The 22546-nt window shown below is 43.3% G+C and overlaps 1 protein-coding gene across 1 annotated transcript in view; it reads left to right on the top strand.

Moving 5' to 3' along the window:
• The window catches only part of RLF (RLF zinc finger), a 200127-nt gene that overhangs the window by 5961 nt on the left and 171620 nt on the right, over positions 1–22546 (top strand). The gene's annotated exons all lie outside the window — the stretch shown is intronic.

Below are 22546 nucleotides of genomic sequence, written 5' to 3'. Positions count from 1 at the left end.
ATTATCTGCTCTGCAGTGTTCTTCTCCTTATCTGGTGTTCCATGCAGATAAGGTGGTTTTGCGTACTAAACCTGGTTTTCTTCCAAAAGTTGTTTCTAACAAAAACATTAACCAGGAGATAGTTGTGCCTTCTTTGTGTCCTAATCCAGTTTCAAAGAAGGAACGTTTGTTGCACAACTTGGATGTAGTTCGTGCTCTCAAATTTTACTTAGCAGCTACTAAGGATTTCAGACAAACTTTGTCTTTGTTTGTTGTTTATTCTGGTAAACGGAGAGGTCAAAAAGCAACTTCTACCTCTCTCTCCTTCTGGATTAAAAGCATTATCCGATTGGCTTATGAGACTGCCGGACGGCAGCCTCCTGAAAGAATCACAGCTCACTCCACTAGGGCTGTGGCTTCCACATGGGCCTTCAAGAACGAGGCTTCTGTTGATCAGATATGTAAGGCAGCGACTTGGTCTTCACTGCACACTTTTTCTAAATTTTACAAATTTGATACTTTTGCTTCTTCTGAGGCTATTTTTGGGAGAAAGGTTTTGCAAGCCGTGGTGCCTTCCATTTAGGTGACCTGATTTGCTCCCTCCCTTCATCCGTGTCCTAAAGCTTTGGTATTGGTTCCCACAAGTAAGGATGACGCCGTGGACCGGACACACCTATGTTGGAGAAAACAGAATTTATGTTTACCTGATAAATTACTTTCTCCAACGGTGTGTCCGGTCCACGGCCCGCCCTGGTTTTTTTAATCAGGTCTGATAATTTATTTTCTTTAACTACAGTCACCACGGTAACATATGGTTTCTCCTATGCATATATTCCTCCTTAACGTCGGTCGAATGACTGGGGTAGGCGGAGCCTAGGAGGGATCATGTGACCAGCTTTGCTGGGCTCTTTGCCATTTCCTGTTGGGGAAGAGAATATCCCACAAGTAAGGATGACGCCGTGGACCGGACACACCGTTGGAGAAAGTAATTTATCAGGTAAACATAAATTCTGTTTTTGCCATTTTGGCGCGTAGAGCGTTATGGCTTAAGTCCTGGTCTGCTGATGTGTCATCAAAATCTAAGCTTTTAGCCATCCCTATTCGGGCCTGAACTGAAGGAGATCATTTCAGATATCACTGGAGGGAGAGGCCATGCCCTTCCTCAGGATAAGACAAATAAGATGAGGACCAAACTAAATAATTTTCGTTCCTTTCAAAACTTCAAAGGTGGTCCCTCTACCTCTTCCCCTGCTGCAAAGCAAGAGGGGAATTTTGCTCAATCCAAGTCAGTCTGGAGACCTAACCAGACTTGGAACAAAGGTTAACAGGCCAAGAAGCCCGCTGCTGCCACCAAGACAGCATGAAGGTGTAGCCCCTGATCCGGAACCGGATCTAGTAGGGGGCAGATTTTCTCTCTTTGCTCAGGCTTGGGCAAGAGACGTTCAGGACTCCTGGGCATTAGAAATCGTAACTCGGGGGTATCTTCTAGATTTCAAATCTAATCTATCCAAGGGGGAGATTCCATCTTTCTCAATTGTCTGTAAACCAGACAAAAAGAGAGGCGTTCTTACGCTGTGTAGAAGACCTATATACCATGGGAGTGATCCGCCCAGTTCCGAAAAAAGAACAGGGGCAGGAGTTCTACTGCAATCTGTGGTTCCCAAAAAAGAGGGAACCTTCAGACCAATTTTAGATCTCAAGATCCTAAACAAATTCCTCAGAGTCCCATCCTTCAAAATGGAGACCATTCGGACTATTTTACCAATGATCCAGGAGGGTCAATATATGACCACAGTGGAATTAAAGGATGCGTATCTACACATCCCTATCCACAAAGATCATCACCAGTTCCTCAGGTTTGCCTTTCTGGACAAGCATTGCCAGTTTGTGGCTCTTCCCTTCGGGTTGGCCACAGCTCCCAGAATTTTCACAAAGGTGCTAGGGTCCCTTCTGGCGGTTCTAAGGCCGCGGGGCATAGCAGTGGTGCCTTATCTGGACGATATCTTAATTCAGGTTAAAAAAACTACGGCTACCTCTCTTTTTGGCTGAAAAGCATCATCTGTTTGGCATGCGAGACTGCTGGATAGCAAGCAACCTCCTGAAAGGATTACAGCTCACTCTACTAGAGCGGTGGCTTCCACTTGGGCTTTTAAAAATGCTGCTTCTGTTGAACAGATTTGTAAGGCTGTGACTTGGTCTTCCCTTCATACCTTTTCCAAATTTTACAAGTTTGATACTTTTGCTTCTTCCGGAGGCTATTTTTGGGAGAAAAGTTCTTCAAGCAGTGGTGCCTTCTGTTTAACCATCAGTCTTGTCCCTCCCGTTCATCCGTGTCCTGTAGCTTTGGTATTGTATCCCACAAGTAAAGGATGAATCCGTGGACTCGTCGTACCTTATAGAAGAAAAGTAAATTTATGCTTACCTGATAAATTAATTTCTTCTATGGTACGACGAGTCCACGGTCCGCCCTGTCATTTTAAGACAGATTATATTTTTTTGATTTTAAACTTGTCATCTCTGCACCTTGTAGTTTCTCCTTTTTCTTTCTGTACCACGGTCGAATGACTGGGGGGTGGAGCTAAGGGAGGAGCTATATAGACAGCTCCGCTGTGGTGCTCTTTGCCACTTCCTGTTAGCAGGAGGATAATATCCCACAAGTAAAGGATGAATCCGTGGACTTGTACCATAGAAGAAATTAATTTATCAGGTAAGCATAAATTTACTTCTTACTGCACAAGCGTCTGGCAGATGTTCCAGACGTTCAGTCATTTTTTCAGGCTTTGGTTAGAATCAAGCCTGTGTTTAAACCTCTTGCTCCGCCGTGGAGTTTGAATTTAGTTCTTAAAGTTCTTCAAGGGGTTCCGTTTGAACCTATACATTCCATAGATATTAAGCTTCTATCTTGGAAAATTCTGTTTTTAGTTGCCATCTCTTCAGCTCAAAGAGTTTCTGAACTATCTGCATTAAAATGCAAAACGCCTTATCTTGTTTTTTATTCTGATAAGGTGGTTTTGCGTACTAAACTTGGATTCCTTCCTAAGGTTGTTACTAATAAGAATATTAATCAGGAAATTGTTGTTCCTTCCCTGTGTCCTAATCCTTCCTCTAAGAACGTGGTTTGTGCTTTGAAGTTTTACTTGCAAGCGACCAAAGATTTCCGTCAAACATCTTCTTTGTTTGTTGTCTATTCTGAAAAGCATAGAGGTCAAAAAGCTACGGCTACCTCTCTTTCTTTTTGGCTGAAAAGCATCATCCGTTTGGCATACGAGACTGCTGGACAGCAGCCTCCTGAACGAATTACAGCTCACTCTACTAGAGCGGTGGCTTCCACATGGGCTTTTAAAAATGATGCTTCTGTTGAACAGATTTGTAAGGCTGCGACTTGGTCTTCACTTCATACCTTTTACAAATTTTACAAATTTGATACTTTTGCTTCTTCGGAGGCTATTTTTGGGAGAAAAGTTCTTCAAGCAGTGGTGCATTCTGTTTAGGCATCTGTCTTGTTCCTCCCGTTCATCCGTGTCCTATAGCTTTGGTATTGTATCCCACAAGTAAAGGATGAATCTGTGGACTCGTCGTACCTTATAGAAGAAAAGTAAATTTATGCTTACCTGATAAATTAATTTCTTCTATGGTACGACGAGTCCACGGCCTGCCCTGTCATTTTAAGACAGATTATATTTTTTTGATTTTAAACTTGTCACCTCTGCACTATTTAGTTTCTCCTTTTTCTTCCTGTACCTTCGGTCGAATGACTGGGGGGTGGAGCTATATAGACAGCTCTGCTGTAGTGCTCTTTGCCACTTCCTGTTAGCAGGAGGATAATATCCCACAAGTAAAGGATGAATCCGTGGACTCGTCGTATATATACCATAGAAGAAATTAATTTATCAGGTAAGCATAAATTTACTTTTTTTATACATAATCACACAGAAGAGGGTCACAGTGTGGCGTCTTATCTTATGGAATGAAGGGTTAATATTCCTAGTGAGGGGATTATTGAACCGGGGGTTTTATACGTAATGTTTATTGTTATTGCTGCGTTATGTGCGAGATGTGGCTCTAGCAATGGTGGAACTTCAAGTTGACTTCCGGGAGTATTTGCGCGGCTGATTTTGGAGCATTTTCTCCTTAGTGCAGGGGCGATCCTGTGAGGCATTCCAGGTTACGGGTGTGAGTTTTCACTTCCTCTGTTGATCAGCGGCATAGGAGACAAAGCGGTTTCTGTAGTCTGGGTCATAGGAGGTGGTGAGTGCCACGGCCATTGGAGTATAAAGGTGCCTTTTTTTAAGCTAGTCTAATCCATAATAAAAGCACAAGCTATGGAGGACTCTGACACGTTAAAGTGTACTTCCTCTTTAACAAAGTCTCATTCCTGTGTTTATTGTGAGGAGGTTCTTGTAGATCAGCCTGCTCAACTATGTTCCACATGCCTTGATACAGTTGCGACATCTAAAACTAAAGGGATGTCTAGTACTACTTAGCCGTCCACCTCCGAGGGCTCCCTTTCCCGGGAGGTGCATTCCCTGCTTTCATCTCAGTGTGCACATGCAGCGCCCAGGGTCCAACCATTACTCCTACGGGAGAGATTCGATGGCTGTCAGATTTTGCAGATGAACTGCAAATGGCGGTATCGAAAGCGATTCATGCCTTACCACGTTCTGCTAAGCGTAAGCGTAGGGCTTATCATGGCGGCCCCACACAGGAGTGGTCTACGCCTGCGGAAATATCAGAGGCATTATACGATGACGAGGCCCACTCCGACTCTTCGGAGGAGGCTACTTCTGGGTTGGAGTCCGTGTCATCTCATCCTCCGGCTGCGACGGAGCCTGACTTTAGGTGTAGGATGGAGAATTTGGGCTTTTTTGCTGAAGCAAGTGCTTCCGGAGTAACCTTCGATTCCTAAGACCTTCCCTGTTCCTGTTAAGATGGTCAATATTTAGAATGAATGTGAGCGATTAGGTTCTTCCTTTTCCCCTTTTTCTTCCGGACTCTCAGCTCGAGCTGTGGGGGACTGTCCCTAAGGTGGATTGTGCCATCTCTACGTTTGCAAAGCGAACGACTATTCCTCTCGAGGGTAGTTCGTCGTTTAAAGAGCCCATGGATAAAAAGCTGGAATACATGTTAAGAAAAATGTTTCAACAAACGTTGTTTGTTTATTCAACCGGCAGCGGCTGTAGCCGCGATTTCTGGAGCGGCAACATATTGTTGTGAATTCGTGTGATATAGTCGAGAGGGAGACTTCCATCGACGAGATACAGGATAAGATTAAGGTGTTGAAGGTCGCCAATTCTTTAATTTGTGATGCCAATATGCAAATTATTCGCCTGAACACAAAGGTTTCAGGATTCTCAGTTTTAGCTCGCAGGGCTCTGTGGCTAAAGGTTTGGTCTTTGGACATGACCTCTAAGTTGAGGCTGTTGTCCCTGCCTTTTCAAGGAAAGATTCTGTTCGGTCCAGGATTGAATTCAATCATATCCACGATTACGGGAGGCAAGGGAGCTTTTCTACCGCAGGATAAGACGACGAAGCCTAAAGGATCTACTTTTCGTCCTTTTCACGTGGACAAGGCCCAGCGCCAGCAGCCCGCCGCTAAAGCGGATCAGTCCAAGGCAACTTGGAAGCCTGAACAAGTCCAAGCAGAACAAGAAGCCCGACAAGACTAAATCGGCATGAAGTGGCGGCCCCTGACCGGTCTCCGGACCAAGTAGGGGGCAGATTGTCTCTTCTCCGAAGCCTCGTTGCAGAACGTTTAGGACCCTTGGGTTCTGGAGATAGTCGCCCAGCTTACAGGATAGGGTTCAGGTCCCATCCGCTATGGGGCAGATTCCTCGTGTCAAACCTGTCTTCAATACCGGAAAAGAGAGGCCTTTCTAGATTGTGTGAGTGATCTCTCCTCTCTAAGTGTTATCGTACCATTACCCTGAGTAGAAAGGGGTCTAGGGTACTATTCAAATCTCTTTGTGCTTCCAAAGGAGGAGTGCACGTTCCACCGGAATCTGGACCTAAAGTGTTTAAACAAGTTTCTGGCTGTTCCATCGTTCAAAATGGAAACGATCAGATCTATTCTGCCCCTAGTTCAAGAGGGGCAGTTCATGACAATAGACTTGAAGGATGCTTACCTTCATGCTCCAATTCACAGGGACCACTTCAAGTTCCTAAGATTTGCGTTTCTGGACCAACACTTTCAGTTTGTGGCCCTTCCCTTCGGCCTGGCGGCGGCCCCGAGAGTCTTCACGAAGGTTGCGTCCACCTGTCTTGCCCTTCAGTCTTACTCAAGTCCTTCGGTGGCTCGCTAGGTTTCATCTCAGACCTCTTTAATTGTGCATGTTGAGACAGTGGAATGGCGATCATTCAGATCTATCACAGTGGATATCCATGGATGCTCGGACCAGGGACTCCCTATCTTGGTGGATCCATCTGGAGCATCTGTCCCTGGGGACATCCTTCCTGGGACATTGTGACCACGGACGCGAGTCTGGCAGGATGAGACCTGTTTGGGGTGCTAGATTGGCACAAGAAAAATGGACCCGGGAGGAGTCTCTCCTTCCGATAAATATTCTGGAGCTTCGAGCAATCTACAGGGTGTGGCCTCCTCTGGGGTTGTTCAGCTTCATCAGATTCCAGACCGACATTACCTCTGTGGCTTACATCAACCACTGGGGGGGAACGAGGAGCTCCCTAGCAATGAGGGAGGTGTCTTGGATTTTGAAATGGGCGGAGTCCCACAGCTGCTCGCTCAGCGATCCACATTCCAGGTGTGTACAGCTGGGAAGCTGACTTTCTCAGCAGGCAATCCTTCCATCCGGGGGGAATGGTCTCTTCACTCCGAAGTGTTTACGGAGATTTGTCTCAAATGGGGAACGCCGCAGATAGATTTCATGGCGTCCAGACTCAATTGCAAGCTACCCCGATACAGGTCGAGGAATCCCCAGGCAGAACTGATAGATGCCTTAGTGCTGCCATGGGGATTCAGCCTAGCTTACATTTTACCACCGTTACTACCTCGTGTAGTGGCACTCATCAAGCAGGAGCGAGCTTCGGCCATCCTGATTGCTCCTTCTTGGCCGCGTAGGACGTAGTTTGCAGATCTGGTGGGGATGTCATCCTCTCCGCCACGGAGGTTACCCTGTCGCAGGGATCTGCTCTAACAGGGTCCCTTTCAACGTCAAAATCTCGTTTCTCTGAGGCTGACTGCGTGGGGATTGAACACTTAGTCTTAGCCAAGAGAGGTTTTTCTGAAAGTGTGATTCTTGCCTGAACGCCAGTCACTCGTCGCATCTACCATAAGGTGTGGAGGACTTGTCTTGGTGTGGGAAACATGGATATCCTTGGCACAAGGTGAAGGTATCCAGGATTTTGCATTCCAAGAAGGTTTGGAGAAGGGTCTTGCCGCCAGTTCCTTAATGGGACAGATTTCGGCTTTATCAGTCTTGTTGCACAGGAGACTCACTGAGCTTCCTGACATTCAATCTTTTGTTCAGGCTCTGTCTAGAATCAGACCTGTCTTTAGGCAGTCTGCTCCCCCATGGAGCTTAAACTTGGTCCTTAAGGTATTGCAGAGGGTTCCGTTTGAGCCAATGCATTCTATTGACATTAAGATTCTGTCCTGGAAGGTTCTCTTTCGGTTGGCCATTGCATCGGCACGCAGAGTATTTGAGCTGACTGCCTTGCAATTCGAACCTCCTTATCTGGTCTTTCATGCAGATAAGGCTGTTCTTCGCACCGGTTTGGGGTATCTTCCCAAGGTGGTGTCTAACCGTAACATCAATCGGGAAATAATTGTTCTGAATAACTAATTTTCCATCTCAGTCCTCTAAACAGGATAGCAAAACCCTGGACATTACTGGTACTTGGGCTCTACGAGTGAGAATACATTTGCTGCGAGAAGGTCTGGACTAAAAGCTGATCCTATATCTTATGAAAGCGACACAAAGGTGGTTACTTCATAATCTGGATGTGGTCCGGGCCTTAAAGGATTACTTTCTGTTATAATTTTTAAGCTAAACAACTAACATATTAAAGTTAATAAACATTAATTAAAACCTACTGACCTATATTTTCTCCAAAACGAAGTTTCATAACATTCTAAAAGTTATATCTCTTATTCGCCGATGATGTCACGTTATCCTGCCCACTATTTTCAGCACTGCATGTTCAAAATACTTAAACCAATAACTTTGTGTTTAAAGCGCCATTTTGAATCCTAGGTATTGTAAACGGATTGGTACAGAGCAAAGGATACCCACGGAGTGGGTTTGGTAAACAATTAAATTTGCAGACAAGATTTCTGATATACGGTAGAGATGTTAATGAAATGCTATTGATAAAAAGCGTATTTGGGGTAGTTAGTAACAGGCATAGAAAATATTTACTTACAGTGGCCCTTTAAAGTTCTAGCTTCAGGCTATAAAGGATTTCAGACAGTCTACATCTCTTTTTGTGGTAGAAGAGGCAGAGGGCCTCTTCTACTTTGTCCTTTTGGTTGAGGAGCTTGGTTCGCTTGGCCTATGATACAGCAGGACATAAGCCTCCTCAGAGGATCACGGCTCATTCAACTAGAGCTGTGGCTTCATCTTGGGCCTTCAAGAATGCGGCCTCTATGGAGCAGATTTGTAAAGCGGCTACCTGGTCCTCCTTACACACTTTTACAAAGTTTTACAAATTTGATATTTTTGCTTCTGCAGAAGCTGTTTTTGGGAGAGAGGTTTTACAGGCTGTGGTGCCCTCAAATTAGGGTACGCATTTTTACCCTCCTGGTTTCATTCAGTGTCCTCTAAAGCTTGGGTATATGTTTGAAAAAAGTAATGAATGAAGCCGTGAACTCTCCTCCCCTTTTAGATGGAAAACAAATTATGCTTACCTGATAATTTTATTGCCATCGTGGGGAGAAGAGTCCACGTCTCCCACCCTTAACTCCGTTTGGCAGACCTAAATTTAATTTATCTTCTGGCACCATTTATACCCTGATATTTCTCCTACTGTTCCTTGCTCCCTTGGCAGAATGACTGGGGAGTGGGGGGAGGTTTTTAAGCCTTTGGCTGCGGTGTCTTTGCCTCCCCCTGGTGACCAGGTTCTTATTTCCCAAAAGTAATGAATGAAGCCGTGGACTCTCCTCCCCACAATGGAAATAAAATTATCAGGCAAGTATAATTTTGTTTTTAAATTGAAATGCATTTATGCACAATTAAATCTAGACTTTTCTTATCCCTTTAACTTCTAAACTGCTAGTGAGGTGTGTATGGCAGGCAGCAAGGAGTTAAGCTTTGGGGCTTTGCTATGAGTGTGTAGGATGCGCCTTATTGGTGCAAGGACTGTAGCTCAGTTTTCCGGTTAGTCCGCTGTGTGTCTGTATGCCTGTCTTCGCAAATTACCCTTACCTGTCTGCTACAGTTTCATTTACATAAACATCTGTGCTGGAGGAAGTTGAGAAAATTATAGTAATTTGGTCCATGCTGCAGCTGACCGTTTACGTTTATGCTTAGTAATTCGAGTCTATGGCAGCGAGTAAGCTGCAGACATGACCTCCCACTCATTACTACACCAGCAAGCACAAAAGTCAGCGCACCCGGCTTTAAAGAAACTGAAGGCACACGGAAATGTTCTCAAATAGTAAATTTAATGTAATGCATACAAATAACATTACATGACAAGAAGTGTATGGTGGCTGGCTCCACCGGTCTTAAAGATTAACAGGTCAGACGCGTTTCTTAGTAAGTATATCACATATTCATCAGTGACCGTACTTAACACCCACTGAATAGAGCCTTATATCTAGGCAGGAAACACTCCCATTTAATTGCCGGTCCAATAGAAAAAGGACCTAATAATGGCCATAAGAAGTGGGTGTGTAGTAAGGAGGGATGTGTTAAAGCAGTTCACATTTCATAACTTATAACAGGTAAACAGGTAATGGGTATCATAATTTGATATATAAAAAACAAATAACATTATAAAAATGTTAAAAAATAATAAACAACCTGTTACCATGAAAATTATTAATATTAAAATAAACTTAAAAGAAAAACTAATAAATAAGAAAATGAAAAAAGAATAAAGAAAAAAGAGAAATTTTGCCAAACGAAATTTAAAGTGACAGTATGGTAAATTGTAATAATGTATCAAACATATCCAGGTGAGACATTCTTGTGATATTACTATTGATCAACATATAACTTAACATCCCACTCTGAATTTAAACCAATGGGGAGGCGGGTATCCAAATGAAAGATCCAAAATACCTCTTTTTTACTGAGGATTAAACCTTGATTGCCTCCTCTTGGGTGTCTAGGGATCATTTGGATGGCCTGAAATGTCAACAATGAACTGTCTGAGTTATGATACCTTCTGAAATGCAGGGATATTGGAGTAGTTGACTCCGGATCTTCAATGGAGCGTAGATGTTCCAAAAAACGGTCCTTCATAGCACGGGTCGTTTGACCTACGTACTGCCTGAAACATCCCTTGCACGTCAGAAGATAAACAGCATAACAAGAATTAAAAGTCATGTGTTCTCTAATCTGAAAAGATTTGTTAGTAGCAGTGGACACAAAACTGGTTCCAAAAGTCGCATAGGAACAAGACTTGCATCTCCTGCTGCCACATCTGAAAAATCCTGGTTTAATGGAGAGCCAGTTGGTTCTCAATGATTTTCTAAGGAACATAGATGGGGATAGTAAGTTCCCCAATGTTTGTGCCTTACGTGATACGAAACAGGTACCATCTTTCAGTATGCTCTTTAGACTCTCATCAGTGTTTAAAATGGGAAGTGCCTTGCGCACAATGTCGCATATTTTACCATATTCAACACTGTATGTAGTAATGAATTTAAGTTTATTTAACCTACTCTGTTTTTTAGAAGTATCAAACTGAAAAAGATCTTTTCTTTCTGTCTGATCGACTTCTTTTTTGATCTGTTCAAGAGCTGTTTCAGAGTACCCTCTTTCAATTAATCTGACAGTTAAATCATGAGAATGCTTTAAGTAACTCCTAGAGTTACTGCAATTACGTTTGACCCTTACAAACTGGCTTTTGGGAATATAATTAATAGTGTGTTTCGGATGGCACGACCGGGCATCTAGAATGGTATTTCCTGCACTTGGCTTTCTAAACAATTCAATATCTATACTTGAAGTCTCCAGATTAGAACACAATTCGATATCCAAAAAAGAAATCGAAGATTTATTAACCTCCATGGTAAATTGGAGATTCAAAGAATTGTCCTGAAGATACAACAGAAACTGTCCAAGAAGAGATTCTGGGCCCTTCCAATTAAGTAAGACGTAGTCTATGTAGCGACCGTAGTAATGAATGTATTGCCTGAAAGGATTTCCATCTCCATAAACGCGGGACAGCTCCCACCAACCCATATACAGGTTGGCATAAGAGGGGGCAAACTTGGCCCCCATCGCTGTCCCACGTCTCTGGAGATAGAAACCCCCCTCAAACAAGAAAAAATTATGAGTCAATAAGTACTCTACAGAGTTCTTAATGAACAGTTTCAATGCCTCTTCATAATTGGAGAAATGATCCAAGAAAAATGTAATGGCCTCGATGCCCTTGTCATGAGGAATACAGGTATATAATGAGACTACGTCAATCGTGACAAATGTGTGTATTCCACACGCCATTCAAGGCTTTCCAACTGTCTAATCACATCAGACGTGTCCCTTATATAGCCTGTTAAATTCAAACAATTAGTGGCATGTTTGTGAACTTTCTGCAGATAATGAAATATAGCCATAACCGGATGCTCGCTGTATAGAAATTCAACATCTAGCCATTAAACAGTTAAGAGATAATCATGATTTGGTTATTCGTAATTCAGATAAGGGGGGTAAAGTGGTTGTGTTGGACCGTGAGGCATATCTCACAGAGGCATATAGGCAGTTGCTTGATGCTACGGTGTATGAGAAACTTAAATTTAACCCCATTTTTTCTTACAAAGCCGAATTACGAAAGATTCTTGAGAGAGCTTTACAAGATGGGCTTATTAAACAATCAAAGTTTGAATTTCTATACAGGTTATGGCTATATTTCATTATCTGCCGAAAGTTCACAAACATGCCACTAATCCCCCCGGCAGACCCATTGTGGCAGGGATTGGCTCTTTGAACGAGCCACTTTCAGAACTCATTGATGGTTACCTTCAACCATTTGTTTTGAATTTAACAGGCTATATAAGGGACACGTCTGATGTGATTAGACAGTTGGAAAGCCTTGAATGGCGTGTGGAATACACATTTGTCACGATTGACGTAGTCTCATTATATACCTGTATTCCTCATGACAAGGGCATCGAGGCCATTACATTTTTCTTGGATCATTTTTCCAATTATGAAGAGGCATTGAAACTGTTCATTAAGAACTCTGTAGAGTACTGTATTGACTCATAATTTTTTCTTGTTTGAGGGGGGTTTCTATCTCCAGAGACGTGGGACAGCGATGGGGGCCAAGTTTGCCCCCTCTTATGCCAACCTGTATATGGGTTGGTGGGAGCTGTCCCGCGTCTATGGAGATGGAAATCCTTTCAGGCAATACATTCATTACTACGGTCGCTACATAGACAACGTCTTATTTGGAAGGGCCCAGAATCTCTTCTTGGACAGTTTCTGCTGTATCTTCAGGACAATTCTTTGAATCTCCAATTTACCATGGAGGTTAATAAATCTTCGATTTCTTTTTTGGATATCGAATTGTGTTCTAATCTGGAGACTTCAAGTATAGATATTGAATTGTTTAGAAAGCCAAGTGCAGGAAATACCATTCTAGATGCCCGGTCGTGCCATCCGAAACACACTATTAATTCTATTCCCAAAAGCCAGTTTGTAAGGGTCAAACGTAATTGCAGTAACTCTAGGAGTTACTTAAAGCATTCTCATGATTTAACTGTCAGATTAATTGAAAAAGGGTACTCTGAAACAGCTCTTGAACAGATCAAAAAAGAAGTCGATCAGACAGAAAGAAAAGATCTTTTTCAGTTTGATACTTCTAAAAAACAGAGTAGGTTAAATAAACTTAAATTCATTACTACATACAGTGTTGAATATGGTAAAATATGCGACATTGTGCGCAAGGCACTTCCCATTTTAAACCCTGATGAGAGTCTAAAGAGCATACTGAAAGATGGTACCTGTTTCGTATCACGTAAGGCACAAACATTGGGGAACTTACTATCCCCATCTATGTTGCCTAGAAAATCATTGAACCAACTGGCTCTCCATTAAACCAGGATTTTTCAGATGTGGCAGCAGGAGATGCAAGTCTTGTTCCTATGCGACTTTTGGAACCAGTTTTGTGTCCACTGCTACTAACAAATCTTTTCAGATTAGAGAACACATGACTTGTAATTCTTGTTATGTTGTTTATCTTCTGACGTGCAAGGGATGTTTCAGGCAGTACGTAGGTCAAACGACCCGTGCTATGAAGGACCGTTTTTTGGAACATCTACGCTCCATTGAAGATCCGGAGTCAACTACTCCAATATCCCTGCATTTCAGAAGGTATCATAACTCAGACAGTTCATTGTTGACATTTCAGGCCATCCAAATGATCCCTAGACACCCAAGAGGAGGCAATCGAGGTTTAATCCTCAGTAAAAAAGAGGTGTTTTGGATCTTTCATTTGGATACCCGCCTCCCCATTGGTTTAAATTCAGAGTGGGATGTTAAGTTATATGTTGATCAATAGTAATATCACAAGAATGTCTCACCTGGATATGTTTGATACATTATTACAATTTACCATACTGTCACTTTAAATTTCGTTTGGCAAAATTTCTCTTTTTTCTTTATTCTTTTTTCATTTTCTTATTTATTAGTTTTTATTTTAAGTTTGTTTATTTTAATATTAATAATTTTCATGGTAACAGGTTGTTTATTATTTTTTAACATTTTTATAATGTTGTTTGTTTTTTATATATCAAATTATGATACCCATTACCTGTTTACCTGTTAAGTTATGAAATGTGAACTGCTTTAACACATCCCTCCTTACTACACACCCACTTCTTATGGCCATTATTAGGTCCTTTTCTCCAACATAGGTGTGTCCGGTCCACGGCGTCATCCTTACTTGTGGGATATTCTCTTCCCCAACAGGAAATGGCAAAGAGCCCAGCAAAGCTGGTCACATGATCCCTCCTAGGCTCCGCCTACCCCAGTCATTCTCTTTGCCGTTGTACAGGCAACATCTCCACGGAGATGGCTTAGAGTTTTTTTAGTGTTTAACTGTAGTTTTTATTATTCAATCAAGAGTTTGTTATTTTGAAATAGTGCTGGTATGTACTATTTACTCAGAAACAGAAAAGAGATGAAGATTTCTGTTTGTATGAGGAAAATGATTTTAGCAACCGTCACTAAAATCCATGGCTGTTCCACACAGGACTGTTGAGAGCAATTAACTTCAGTTGGGGGAACAGTGTGCAGTCTCTTGCTGCTTAAGGTATGACACATTCTAACAAGACGATGTAATGCTGGAAGCTGTCATTTTCCCTATGGGATCCGGTAAGCCATGTTTATTACGATCGTAAATAAGGGCTTCACAAGGGCTTATTAAAACTGTAGACTTTTTCTGGGCTAAATCGATTCATTATTAACACATATTTAGCCTTGAGGAATCATTTTATCTGGGTATTTTGATATAATAATATCGGCAGGCACTGTTTTAGACACCTTATTCTTTAGGGGCTTTCCCAAAGCATAAGCAGAGCCTCATTTTCGCGCCGGTGTGGCGCACTTGTTTTTGAGAGGCATGGCATGCAGTCGCATGTGAGAGGAGCTCTGATACTTAGAAAAGACTTTCTGAAGGCGTCATTTGGTATCGTATTCCCCTTTGGGCTTGGTTGGGTCTCAGCAAAGCAGATACCAGGGACTGTAAAGGGGTTAAAGTTCAAAACGGCTCCGGTTCCGTTATTTTAAGGGTTAAAGCTTCCAAATTTGGTGTGCAATACTTTTAAGGCTTTAAGACACTGTGGTGAAAATTTGGTGAATTTTGAACAATTCCTTCATGTTTTTTCGCAATTGCAGTAATAAAGTGTGTTCAGTTTAAAATTTAAAGTGACAGTAACGGTTTTATTTCAAAACGTTTTTTGTACTTTGTTATCAAGTTTATGCCTGTTTAACATGTCTGAACTACCAGATAGACTGTGTTCTGAATGTGGGGAAGCCAGAATTCCTATTCATTTAAATAAATGTGATTTATGTGATAATGATAATGATGCCCAAGATGATTCCTCAAGTGAGGGGAGTAAGCATGGTACTGCATCATTCCCTCCTTCGTCTACACGAGTCTTGCCCACTCAGGAGGCCCCTAGTACATCTAGCGCGCCAATACTCCTTACTATGCAACAATTAACGGCTGTAATGGATAATTCTGTCAAAAACATTTTAGCCAAAATGAACACTTATCAGCGTAAGCGCGGCTGCTCTGTTTTAGATACTGAAGAGCATGACGACGCTGATAATAATATTTCTGAAGGGCCCCTAACCCAGTCTGATGGGGCCAGGGAGGTTTTGTCTGAGGGAGAAATTACTGATTCAGGGAACATTTCTCAACAGGCTGAACCTGATGTGATTGCATTTAAATTTAAGTTGGAACATCTCCGCATTCTGCTTAAGGAGGTATTATCCACTCTGGATGATTGTGACAAGTTGGTCATCCCAGAGAAACTTTGTAAAATGGACAAGTTCCTAGAGGTGCCGGGGCTCCCAGAAGCTTTTCCTATACCCAAGCGGGTGGCGGACATTGTTAATAAAGAATGGGAAAGGCCCGGTATTCCTTTCGTCCCTCCCCCCATATTTAAAAAATTGTTTCCTATGGTCGACCCCAGAAAGGACTTATGGCAGACAGTCCCCAAGGTCGAGGGAGCGGTTTCCACTTTAAACAAACGCACCACTATACCCATAGAGGATAGTTGTGCTTTCAAAGATCCTATGGATAAAAAATTAGAAGGTTTGCTTAAAAAGATGTTTGTTCAGCAAGGTTACCTTCTACAACCAATTTCATGCATTGTCCCTGTCGCTACAGCCGCATGTTTCTGGTTCGATGATCTGATAAGAGCGGTCGATAGTGATTCTCCTCCTTTGGAGGAGATTATGGACAGAATCAATGCTCTCAAATTGGCTAATTCTTTCACCCTAGACGCCACTTTGCAATTGGCTAGGTTAGCGGCTAAGAATTCTGGGTTTGCTATTGTGGCGCGCAGAGCGCTTTGGTTGAAATCTTGGTCGGCTGATGCGTCTTCCAAGAACAAGCTACTTAACATTCCTTTCAAGGGGAAAACGCTGTTTGGCCCTGACTTGAAAGAGATTATCTCTGATATCACTGGGGGTAAGGGCCACGCCCTTCCTCAGGATCGGCCTTTCAAGGCAAAAAATAAACCTAATTTCCGTCCCTTTCGTAGAAACGGACCAGCCCAAGGTGCTACGTCCTCTAAGCAAGAGGGTAATACTTCTCAAGCCAAGCCAGCTTGGAGACCAATGCAAGGCTGGAACAAGGGAAAGCAGGCCAAGAAACCTGCCACTGCTACCAAGACAGCATGAAATGTTGGCCCCCGATCCGGGACCGGATCTGGTGGGGGGCAGACTCTCTCTCTTCGCTCAGGCTTGGGCAAGAGATGTTCTGGATCCTTGGGCGCTAGAAATAGTCTACCAAGGTTATCTTCTGGAATTCAAGGGACTTCCCCCAAGGGGGAGGTTCCACAGGTCTCAGTTGTCTTCAGACCACATAAAAAGACAGGCATTCTTACATTGTGTAGAAGACCTGTTAAAAATGGGAGTGATTCATCCTGTTCCATTAAGAGAACAAGGGATGGGGTTCTACTCCAATCTGTTCATAGTTCCCAAAAAAGAGGGAACGTTCAGACCAATCTTAGATCTCAAGATCTTAAACAAGTTTTCTCCAACATAGGTGTGTCCGGTCCACGGCGTCATCCTTACTTGTGGGATATTCTCTTCCCCAACAGGAAATGGCAAAGAGCCCAGCAAAGCTGGTCACATGATCCCTCCTAGGCTCCGCCTACCCCAGTCATTCTCTTTGCCGTTGTACAGGCAACATCTCCACGGAGATGGCTTAGAGTTTTTTAGTGTTTAACTGTAGTTTTTCATTATTCAATCAAGAGTTTGTTATTTTCAAATAGTGCTGGTACGTACTATTTACTCAGAAACAGAAAAGAGATGAAGAATTCTGTTTGTATGAGGAAAATGATTTTAGCAACCGTAACTAAAATCCATGGCTGTTCCACACAGGACTGTTGAGAGCAATTAACTTCAGTTGGGGGAACAGTTTGCAGTCTCTTGCTGCTTGAGGTATGACACATTCTAACAAGACGATGTAATGCTGGAAGCTGTCATTTTCCCTATGGGATCCGGTAAGCCATGTTTATTACGATTGTAAATAAGGGCTTCACAAGGGCTTATTTAAACTGTAGACTTTTTCTGGGCTAAATCGATTGATTATTAACTCATATTTAGCCTTGAGGAATCATTTTATCTGGGTATTTTGATATAATAATATCGGCAGGCACTGTTTTAGACACCTTATTCTTTAGGGGCTTTCCCCAAGCATAGGCAGAGTCTCATTTTCGCGCCGGTGTTGCGCACTTGTTTTTGAGAGGCATGGCATGCAGTCGCATGTGAGAGGAGCTCTGATACTTATAAAAGACTTCTGAAGGCGTCATTTGGTATCGTATTCCCCTTTGGGTTTGGTTGGGTCTCAGCAAAGCAGATACCAGGGACTGTAAAGGGGTTTAAAGCTTAAAACGGCTCCGGTTCCGTTATTTTAAGGGTTAAAGCTTCCAAAATTGGTGTGCAATATTTTCAAGGCTTTAAGACGCTGTGGTGAAAATTTGGTGAATTTTGAACAATTCCTTCATGTTTTTTCGCAATTGCAGTAATAAAGTGTGTTCAGTTTAAAATTTAAAGTGACAGTAACGGTTTTATTTTAAAACGTTTTTTGTACTTTCTGATCAAGTTTATGCCTGTTTAACATGTCTGAACTACCAGATAGACTGTGTTCTGAATGTGGGGAAGCCAGAATTCCTATTCATTTAAATAAATGTGATTTATGTGATAATGACAATGATGCCCAAGATGATTCCTCAAGTGAGGGGAGTAAGCATGGTACTGCATCATTCCCTCCTTCGTCTACACGAGTCTTGCCCACTCAGGAGGCCCCTAGTACATCTAGCGCGCCAATACTCCTTACTATGCAACAATTAACGGCTGTAATGGATAATTCTGTCAAAAACATTTTAGCCAAAATGAACCCTTGTCAGCGTAAGCGTGGCTGCTCTGTTTTAGTTACTGAAGAGCATGACGACGCTGATATTAATATCTCTGAAGGGCCCCTAACCCAATCTGAGGGGGCCAGGGAGGTTTTGTCTGAGGGAGAAATTACTGATTTGGGGAACATTTCTCAGCAGGCTGAATCTGATGTGATTACATTTAAATTTAAATTGGAACATCTCCGCATTTTGCTTAAGGAGGTATTATCCACTCTGGATGATTGTGAAAATTTAGTCATCCCAGAGAAACTATGTAAAATGGACAAGTTCCTAGAGGTGCCGGGGCTCCCAGAAGCTTTTCCTATACCCAAGCGGGTGGCGGACATTGTTAATAAAGAATGGGAAAGGCCCGGTATTCCTTTCGTCCCTCCCCCCATATTTAAAAAATTGTTTCCTATGGTCGACCCCAGAAAGGACTTATGGCAGTCAGTCCCCAAGGTCGAGGGAGCGGTTTCTACTTTAAACAAACGCACCACTATTCCAATAGAGGATAGTTGTGCTTTCAAAGATCCTATGGATAAAAAATTAGAAGGTTTGCTTAAAAAGATGTTTGTTCAGCAGGGTTACCTTCTACAACCCATTTCATGCATTGTCCCTGTCACTACTGCCGCATATTTCTGGTTTGATGAACTGCTCAAGGTGCTCGATAGTGACTCTCCTCCTTATGAGGAGATTATGGACAGAATCAATGCTCTCAAATTGGCTAATTCTTTCACTCTAGACGCCTCTTTGCAATTGGCTAAGTTAGCGGCTAAGAACTCTGGGTTTGCTATTGTGGCGCGCAGAGCGCTTTGGTTGAAATCTTGGTCGGCTGATGCGTCTTCCAAGAACAAGCTACTAAACATTCCTTTCAAGGGGAAAACGTTGTTTGGTCCTGACTTGAAAGAGATTATCTCTGATATCACTGGGGGTAAGGGCCACGCCCTTCCTCAGGATCGGCCTTTCAAGGCAAAAAATAGACCTAATTTTCGTCCCTTTCGTAAAAACGGACCAGCCCAAGGTGCTACGTCCTCTAAGCAAGAGGGTAATACTTCTCAGGCCAAGCCAGCTTGGAGACCAATGCAAGGCTGGAACAAGGGAAAGCAGGCCAAGAAACCTGCCGCTGCTACCAAGACAGCATGAAATATTGGCCCCCGATCCGGGACCGGATCTGGTGGGGGGCAGACTCTCTCTCTTCGCTCAGGCTTGGGCAAGAGATGTTCTGGATCCTTGGGCGCTAGAAATAGTCTCCCAGGGTTATCTTCTGGAATTCAAGGGACTTCCCCCAAGGGGGAGGTTCCACAGGTCGCAGTTGTCTTCAGACCACATAAAAAGACAGGCGTTCTTACATTGTGTAGAAGACCTGTTAAAAATGGGAGTGATTCATCCTGTTCCATTAAGAGAACAAGGGATGGGGTTCTACTCCAATCTGTTCATAGTTCCCAAAAAAGAGGGAACGTTCAGACCAATCCTAGATCTCAAGATCTTAAACAAATTTCTCAAGGTCCCATCGTTCAAGATGGAAACCATTCGAACTATCCTTCCTTCCATCCAGGAAGGTCAATTCATGACCACGGTGGATTTAAAGGATGCGTATCTACATATTCCTATCCACAAGGAACATCATCGGTTCCTAAGGTTTGCATTCCTGGACAAACATTACCAGTTCGTGGCGCTTCCTTTCGGATTAGCCACTGCTCCAAGGATTTTCACAAAGGTACTAGGGTCCCTTCTAGCGGTGCTAAGACCAAGGGGCATTGCAGTAGTACCTTACCTGGACGACATTCTGATTCAAGCGTCGTCCCTTCCTCAAGCAAAGGCTCACACGGACATTGTCCTGGCCTTTCTCAGATCTCACGGCTGGAAAGTGAACGTGGAAAAGAGTTCTCTATCCCCGTCAACAAGGGTTCCCTTCTTGGGAACAATTATAGACTCCTTAGAAATGAGGATCTTTCTAACAGAGGCCAGAAACACAAAGCTTCTGGACTCTTGTCGGATACTTCATTCCGTTCCTCTTCCTTCCATAGCTCAGTGCATGGAAGTGATCGGTTTGATGGTGGCGGCGATGGACATAGTTCCTTTTGCGCGCATTCATCTAAGACCATTACAACTGTGCATGCTCAGTCAGTGGAATGGGGACTATACAGACTTGTCTCCGAAGATACAAGTAAATCAGAGGACCAGAGACTCACTCCGTTGGTGGCTGTCCCTGGACAATCTGTCTCAAGGGATGATGTTCCACAGACCAGAGTGGGTCATTGTCACGACCGACGCCAGTCTGATAGGCTGGGGCGCGGTCTGGGGATCCCTGAAAGCTCAGGGTCTTTGGTCTCGGGAAGAATCTCTTCTACCGATAAATATTCTGGAACTGAGAGCGATATTCAATGCTCTCCAGGCCTGGCCCCAGCTTGCGAGGACCAGGTTCATACGGTTTCAATCAGACAACATGACGACTGTTGCGTACATCAACCATCAGGGGGGAACAAGAAGTTCCCTAGCGATGGAAGAAGTAACCAAAATTATTCTTTGGGCGGAGTCTCACTCCTGCCACCTGTCTGCTATCCACATCCCAGGAGTGGAAAATTGGGAAGCGGATTTTCTGAGTCGGCAGACATTGCATCCGGGGGAGTGGGAACTCCATCCGGAAATCTTTGCCCAAGTCACTCACCTGTGGGGCATTCCAGACATGGATCTGATGGCCTCTCGTCAGAACTTCAAAGTTCCTTGCTACGGGGCCAGATCCAGGGATCCCAAGGCGGCTCTAGTGGATGCACTAGTAGCACCTTGGACCTTCAAACTAGCTTATGTGTTCCCGCCATTTCCTCTCATCCCCAGGCTGATAGCCAGGATCAAGCAGGAGAGGGCGTCGGTGATCTTGATAGCTCCTGCGTGGCCACGCAGGACTTGGTATGCAGATCTGGTGAATATGTCTTCGGCTCCACCTTGGAAGCTACCTTTGAGACGAGACCTTCTTGTTCAGGGTCCGTTCGAACATCCGAATCTGGTTTCACTCCAGCTGACTGCTTGGAGATTGAACGCTTGATTTTATCGAAGCGAGGATTCTCAGATTCTGTTATCGATACTCTTGTTCAGGCCAGGAAGCCTGTGACTAGAAAGATTTACCACAAAATTTGGAAAAAATATATCTGTTGGTGTGAATCTAAAGGATTCCCTTGGGACAAGGTTAAGATTCCTAGGATTCTATCCTTCCTTCAAGAAGGATTGGACAAAGGATTATCTGCTAGTTCCCTGAAGGGACAGATTTCTGCCTTGTCGGTATTACTTCACAAAAAGCTGGCAGCTGTGCCAGATGTTCAAGCCTTTGTTCAGGCTCTGGTTAGAATCAAGCCTGTTTACAAACCTTTGACTCCTCCTTGGAGTCTCAATTTAGTTCTTTCAGTTCTTCAGGGGGTTCCGTTTGAACCCTTACATTCCGTTGATATTAAGTTATTATCTTGGAAAGTTTTGTTTTTAGTTGCGATTTCTTCTGCTAGAAGAGTCTCAGAATTATCTGCTCTGCAATGTTCTCCTCCTTATCTGGTGTTCCATGCAGATAAGGTGGTTTTACGTACTAAACCTGGTTTTCTTCCAAAAGTTGTTTCTAACAAAAACATTAACCAGGAGATTATCGTACCTTCTCTGTGTCCAAAGCCAGTTTCAAAGAAGGAACGTTTGTTGCACAATTTGGATGTTGTTCGCGCTCTAAAATTCTATTTAGATGCTACAAAGGATTTTAGACAAACATCTTCCTTGTTTGTTGTTTATTCAGGTAAAAGGAGAGGTCAAAAAGCAACTTCTACCTCTCTCTCTTTTTGGATTAAAAGCATCATCAGATTGGCTTACGAGACTGCCGGACGGCAGCCTCCCGAAAGAATCACAGCTCATTCCACTAGGGCTGTGGCTTCCACATGGGCCTTCAAGAACGAGGCTTCTGTTGATCAGATATGTAGGGCAGCGACTTGGTCTTCACTGCACACTTTTACCAAATTTTACAAGTTTGATACTTTTGCTTCTTCTGAGGCTATTTTTGGGAGAAAGGTTTTGCAAGCCGTGGTGCCTTCCATTTAGGTGACCTGATTTGCTCCCTCCCTTCATCCGTGTCCTAAAGCTTTGGTATTGGTTCCCACAAGTAAGGATGACGCCGTGGACCGGACACACCTATGTTGGAGAAAACAGAATTTATGTTTACCTGATAAATTTCTTTCTCCAACGGTGTGTCCGGTCCACGGCCCGCCCTGGTTTTTTTAATCAGGTCTGATATTTTATTTTCTTTAACTACAGTCACCACGGTACCATATGGTTTCT

This window comes from Bombina bombina, chromosome 3 (assembly GCF_027579735.1).
Source record: "Bombina bombina isolate aBomBom1 chromosome 3, aBomBom1.pri, whole genome shotgun sequence".
NCBI classification, from domain to species: domain Eukaryota; kingdom Metazoa; phylum Chordata; class Amphibia; order Anura; family Bombinatoridae; genus Bombina; species Bombina bombina.
Note: the sequence above shows the minus strand (reverse complement) of the source record. Positions and strands in the feature narration are given on the sequence as shown.